At 31.9% G+C, this 7500-nt stretch overlaps 2 pseudogenes; both read right to left on the bottom strand.

Annotated features, from left to right (window-relative positions):
- Positions 1 to 3290: 3290 nt before the first annotated feature.
- Positions 3291 to 5961, bottom strand: LOC128129012 (NAD(P)H-quinone oxidoreductase chain 4, chloroplastic-like; annotated as a pseudogene).
- The window catches only part of LOC128128646 (uncharacterized), a 5826-nt pseudogene continuing 3848 nt past the window's right edge, over positions 5523 to 7500 (bottom strand).

The following is a 7500-nucleotide window of genomic DNA, read 5'->3' as shown; positions in this document are numbered from 1 at the left end:
TGACCAATTGTAACTTCTTGTTTTGAATATTTGATTTGAACGATTCTGAAAAGACTCAGAATAAATACTAATCTAAAATTATTTAAAATTATTAAATAAGTTAGTGCATATCTTGATTTTTTATTGACTTTTTTCGAACGAGGTAAGATCCGGTGAATCGGAAACAATTAATTAAGAATAAAAAACTTTTTTTATGGAACAGACATATCAATATGCGTGGATAATACCTTTCCTTCCACTTCCAGTTCCTATGTTAATAGGGTTGGGACTTCTTCTTTTTCCGACGGCAACAAAAAGTCTTCGTCGTATGTGGTCTTTTCAGAGTGTTTTATTGTTAAGTATAGTCATGATTTTTTCCATGAATCTGTCTATTCAGCAAATAAATAGCAATTATGTCTATCAATATGTATGGTCTTGGATTATCAATAATGATTTTTCTTTAGAATTCGGATACTTGATCGACCCGCTTACTTCTATTATGTTAATATTAATCACTACTGTTGTAATTATGATTCTTATTTATAGTGATAATTATATGTCTCATGACCACAGATATTTGAGATTTTTTGCTTATATGAGTTTTTTCAGTACTTCCATGTTGGGATTAGTTACTAGTTCAAATTTGATACAAATTTATATTTTTTGGGAATTAGTTGGAATATGATCGTATCTATTAATAGGATTTTGGTTCACACGACCTGTTGCAGCAAAGGCTTGTCAAAAGGCGTTTGTAACTAATCGTGTTGGTGATTTTGGTTTATTATTAGGCATTTTAGGGTTTTATTGGATAAGTTTGGGCCTCTGTTGCTGACATAAAAACATCTCTTTCCATGTCTTCGGAGACAACCCATAGGGGTTTTCCCGTTCTTTGTACATAAACCCTTGTCAGGGTTTCACGTAGTTTCAGCAGTTCTCCCACTTCCAGGATGAATTCTCCCGTTGCTACTTCAGAAAAAGAACCAGCAGGTTGATGGATCATTACCCTGATGATATAAGAAAATAAAAGGTTTCTTTATTTCGCATGATAAAGGGAAGAGAAAACAAAGATAAAATAATAACAAGAAAAAAAGATAGAATCGAACAACCGTACGGGCATTATGCATTGCATACGGCTCTACAATAAAATTGACCATTACCTTACATCAAATAAAGAAAAAATAGGATCGATCAGACCCCGATCGGTAAATGATCAACTTACCACCCTTCCTTTCGGAGGAATTCAAAAATACTATGATGGCTCCGTTGCTTTATATATTTATTTTATTATATTTTTTTGTCTGTGATTTGTCTGTGATTAAGCAATCCCAAAGTTGCTTTTTTATTTGATCAAATAAACTAAGGAAAAAAGAATCTTGTTTTTTTTTTCGCTCTATAAATATTGTTAAGAGACCTCTGGTGTGAAAAAAAGTTTGTGACGCTGAACTGGACTTCCGATAAGAAAATCATATGAAATTAACAATGGGCAGTCCCTATTCTAATCAATAAGAAATAGACCAGTACAAGATTTTTTATTTCTTTGTAGTATATTTTCACTAATATTTTTATGGTGGGGAGTCTTATTTTCACCATCGACCTTTACAATAATGAACAATTTTTCTCTTTCTCGGGAAGGGCAGATATAATATTTTTAGTTCAAATTAATGGATTGTTGAAACTAATAGATTACATGGTAAAAAATTTTGGATAACTTTATGACTTCTTAATTTATAATTTTTTATAATTTTTAGTAATTACTATATGAAATGGATTTACCATATATCTCCAATTTTGAGCCCAATTAATAAAAGAACTTCATTGTTGAGATATTATGTATAACTAATCTGTCAATGTACAAATAATGTGTCAATTTGAAGTAATCCAAAATAACCTATTTTGGATTCATTGAGAAAATTTATTTTTTGTTTGAAATTTATGAAATCAGATAAACGAAAAATAATGAAGTATCAATAAAAGTAAAAAATGAAAACAGTTTTTTTATTCTATCGAGAGAATAATCTACTTACAAAAGTTGGATTTTAGAATAGGATAAACTATGTCAAAGCCCTAAGATAAGATAAATAAACGGACACCCTAATAAATGAAACTAATGAACCTTCAAATTGACTTTTGAACTCATTTTTTTTTATCAATTTGAGTGTTGACTAAAAAACTTATTTGATTGAATTGACTTGTTCAATATCGACGATTGAATATAAATAGGCTATTATTAGTTCGAGTAAGCCGCTATGGTGAAATCGGTAGACACGCTGCTCTTAGGAAGCAGTGCTAGAGCATCTCGGTTCGAGTCCGAGTAGCGGCATGACATATTCTAAAAGATATCCAATAGATCCTATAATAAAAATAAATTAAATTCCCGATTTCTAATTCTTAATTAATATTAATTTAGGGGATTCCCTCCCTTTTTTTTCATTTTTATGATATTTTCAACTTTAGAGCATATATTCACTCATATTTCCTTTTCAATTGTAATTATAATTCATTTGATAACCTTATTGGGCAATGAAATCATAAAACCATATGATTCGTCAGAAAAGGGGATGATAGTTACTTTTTTTATGTCTAACAGGATTATTAATCACTCGTTGGATTTATTCGGGCCATTTCCCACTAAGTGATTTATATGAATCATTAATTTTTCTTTCATGGAGTTTCTCCCTTATTCATATAGTCCCTTATTTCAAAATAAGAAAAAATTATTTAACCGAAATAACTGCCTCAAGTACTATTTTTACCCAGGGCTTTGCTACTCCGGGTCTTTTAACTGAAATACGTAAACCCACAATATTAGTACCTGCTCTACAATCGGAGTGGTTAATAATGCATGTAAGTATGATGATATTGAGCTATGCGGCTCTTCTTTGTGGATCCTTATTATCAGTAGCACTTCTAGTCATTACATTTAGAAAGATTTTTTATAGTTATAAAAGTAATAATTTCTTAAAATTAAATGAGTCTTTTTCATTTGGTGAAATCCAATACAAGAATGAAAGAAACAACATTTTTAAAAAAAATTACTTTTTGTCTGCTAAGAATTATTACAAGGCCCAATTGATTCAACAATTAGATTATTGGAGTTATCGCGTGATTAGCCTATGATTTATATTTTTAACCATAGGTATTCTTTCAGGAGCAGTATGGGCTAATGAAGCATGGGGATCATATCGGAGTTGGGATCCAAAGGAAACTTGGGCCTTTATTACTTGGATCGTATTCGCAATTTATTTGCATATTCGAACAAATAAAAATTTTCAGGGGGCAAATTCCGCAATTGTGGCGACTCTAGGCTTTCTTATAATTTGGATATACTATTTTGGGGTAAATCTATTAGGAATAGGGCTACATAGTTATGGTTCATTTACGTTAACCTCTAGTTAAATTCCAGAAAAGTTCTTACGAATACAAACGGAATACGGTGTATATAAAACACCTTGTGTCAACCGGCGACAACCGTGTGAATCAAGTCAAGTAGTGTAGTGATTCACACGGTTCTCGCAAAGACCAAGTATATTGGGTGAAAATTCAAATTCATATTTTGTTTTTACTTTATTTAAGATTTAAGAGAATAAAAATTTAAGATTTAAGAGAATAAAAATCCTTCTTCTTTTTTCTTTTCATTAGTCAACCAACTCTTAAAAATCATAGGAGTTTTTTTCTTTAAGAAAACTATCTATAAAAATAATTAGATAGAATACCTTCAACCTTGTCAACTGATAGTGAAAGAACAAAATCCGGATACATACCAATACCTATTACAGGTAGAAAAATGGAGATCGAAACAAATAACTCACGCGGTCCAGAATCAACAACATAAGCGTTTGGAGTATTAAATAACTTATATCCGTAGAACATTTGGCGTAACATAGATAATGAATAAATAGGAGTTAATATCATTCCAATTGCCATTACAAAAGTGATGGCAATTTTAGGCATTAAAAGATATTTTTGGCTGGTAATTATTCTTAAAAAGACTATAACTTCTGCAACAAAACCACTCATACCCGGTAATGCAAGCGAAGCCATGGAAAAACTACTGAACATCGTAAATATTTTTGGCATGGGGATAGCTACTCCGCCCATTTGGTCGAGATAAACAAGACGTATTCTATCATAACTCGTTCCTGCCAAGAAAAAAAGTGCAGCACCAATAAACCCATGAGAGATTATTTGTAAAATAGCTCCATTGAGTCCCGTATCGGTTATAGAAGCAATTCCTATAAGTATGAAACCCATATGAGATACGGAGGAATAGGCTATTCTTTTTTTTAAATTGCGTTGGCCGTGAGATGTTGAAGCTGCATAGATTATTTGTATTGTACCTACTATCATCAACCAAGGAGAAAATATAGAATGAGCGTGTGGTAATAATTCCATATTAATCCAAATCAATCCATACGCTCCCATTTTTAATAAAATCCCGGCTAGAAGCATACAAGTATTGTAATGTGCCTCTCCGTGGGTATCTGGTAACCATGTATGTAGGGGTAGAATCGGTAATTTGACAGCAAAAGCAATAAAAAATCCAATATAGAATATTATTTCCAAAGCCACAGGATATGATTGATTCACTGATGTTTCAAAATTTAATGTTGGTTCATTAGAACCAGATAAACCGACACCCAGAACTCCCATTAAGAGAAAAATGGAACCTCCCGCCGTGTATAAAATAAATTTTGTGGCTGAGTAGAGACGTTTCTTTCCTCCCCACATGGATAGAAGTAGATAAACCGGAATTAATTCTAATTCCCACATGATGAAAAAAAGTAAAAGGTCCCGAGAAGAAAATTATCCTATTTGACCATTGTACATTGCTAACATCAAGAAATGGAATAATCGAGAATCCCGAGTAACAGGCCAGGCTGCTAAAGTAGCTAAAGTAGTGATAAATCCTGTTAATAAAACGGGTTCTATAGACAGTCCATCTATTCCTAATTTCCAACGGAAATCAAAAAAATTGATCCATTTATAATCCTCTACTAGTTGGATTAATGGATCGTCCAATTGAAAATGATAACAGAATGCATAGGTTGTTAGAAGAAGTTCTAACATGCATATACATATAGTATACCACCTAATGACCCTATTTCCTTTATGTGGAAGAAATAAAATAAAGGAACCCGCAAATATTGGTAAAACTACAATTATTGTTAACCAAGGAAATTTGTTCGTGGTAAAGACAAGATACACTTGGACCAGAAAAACCTATGCCCAAAAATAAGATATTTTTGAGCACAGGTTTTGGCGGTAAAAAAAATGGGCTCAAGTAGGGTTTTATGTAACGTATTAATAAGCTATACCCATGCTGCGGGTTGTTTCATGCCATAAATAAACTCGAACACTCAAGAAATCTGTTGGGCAGGCGGATTCACATCTCTTACAACCGACACAATCCTCTGTTCTTGGAGCGGAAGCTATTTGTTTGGCTTTACATCCATCCCAAGGTATCATTTCTAATACATCCGTGGGACAGGCTCGGACACATTGCGTACACCCGATACATGTATCATAAATCTTTACTGAATGTGACATTGGATCTATCCATTTTTGAACGTGAGAAGGTTTCAATCTAGTAAATTGATAAATGAATTATATATTTAAATACTAGATGAATCGATGAGTTCCCCGAGTTTTTTTTATTAATCTACTTCTGGATTGACAGCGCCAAAATACTTTGATTTCGTATATTTGTGATAACATGAGGATACCTTACGTGGCAGACATGCTAATTTGAATTAATTATTAATTTATGAAAATTCTAATTTATATGATAATATTACTTATTCAACAAATTCGATTGATTTATACGAGTTGATTTTCTGTTACGATAAATTGATGAAACAATAGCGAGTCCAATAGCAGCTTCAGCAGCTGCAATAGCTATAACAAAAATGGAGAAAATGGCTCCTTTTAATTGACGACTATCAAAAAAATCCGAAAATGTTACAAAATTGAGATTAACCGCATTTAATATAAGTTAAAGACACATAAGAGCCCTAACCATATTTCGACTTGTAATCAATCCATATAGACCGACAGAAAATAAATAGGCACTCAAAACAAGTACATGTTCGAGCATCATTAACCAACTCCTTATCAATCTCGATTCATTTCAATATGAACAACAATTTAACCAATTGGATTGACTAGAATATAACGAGTAATGGAATAAAGGAATATATTATATTGGGAATAGATCAAACTACTACTAAGAAACAATTTGTATTTTATATACAAAAATAGAAAAAAGGAAATGCATGTGATAGCTCATAACAAGGTTTTTCCCAGTTCTAAAGAGTTATTATTGACGAGCTACAGCAATTGCGCCGATTAACGCAACTAAAAGAATTATTGAAATGAATTCAAACGGAAGAAAAAAATCTGTTGATAAATGAATCCCAATTTGTTGACTATTACTTATCAAATCTTGTTCTATAATCTGGTTTGCTTTTGTAGTCCAAATAATTCCGTACCATGACGTATCTGGAATAGTAGTAATTAGTGAAACAAAAAGACTTGTACATACCACCGAAGTTATTCCATCTCCAACGGTCCAAAGATGGAAATCTTTGGAATATTCTGAACCATTTATAAACATCAAAGCAAAAATTATTAAAACATTTATGGCTCCTACGTAAATAAGGAGCTGTGCAGCAGCTACAAAATGGGAGTTTGATAGAATATAGAATAAAGATATATAAACAAAAACCAATCCCAACGAAAAGGCAGAATAAATAGGATTGGGAAGTAATACTACTCCCAGACCCCCTAATATAAGACCCAATCCCAAAAAGACTAAAAGAAAATCATGTATTAGTCCAGGTAAATCCATTATATATAAAATCAGAGATAAATAAATCAAAATCTTTCATAACTTTATTGACCCGGTCAGGAAAAAAGAAGTAACTCTACTTTTTTATAATAGTTCTTATAAAAAAAATTCCATTTTCATGGATATGGATTGATGGAGATATAGTTATTGGCTTAATCTCTCGAAAGAGTAATTTGAATCTATATATTTGCAAATCCTCAATATAGACTATAGAAATAGATTTTTAATATAAATTAAAACAGGATTCTCGCCCCCTAATCAATATAATTGTAATTATTCACCAAATAAAAACCTTCATTCTTTTAGATCAAAATGAGTTCTTAAGTTTTTATTTCAGGCAAATTGAAAATTGTTCGAATTGTGTAATCATCAATTACTGACATTGGTAAACGACCCAAAGCAATTTGATTATAATTCAATTCGTGACGATCATAAGTAGAAAGTTCATATTCTTCGGTCATTGATAAACAATTTGTTGGACAATACTCAACGCAATTACCACAAAATATACATATTCCGAAATCAATACTGTAATTAAGCAATCGTTTCTTTCTAATATCAGTTTCCAATTTCCAATCAACAACAGGCAAATCTATAGGACATACACGAACACATACTTCACAAGCAATGCATTTATCAAATTCAAAGTGGATTCGTCCGCGGAAACGCTCGGA

This window comes from Lactuca sativa, chromosome 9 (assembly GCF_002870075.4).
Source record: "Lactuca sativa cultivar Salinas chromosome 9, Lsat_Salinas_v11, whole genome shotgun sequence".
NCBI lineage: Eukaryota > Viridiplantae > Streptophyta > Magnoliopsida > Asterales > Asteraceae > Lactuca > Lactuca sativa.
The sequence above is the reverse complement of the archived record's forward strand: the minus strand, read 5'-3'. Positions and strand labels throughout refer to the sequence as shown.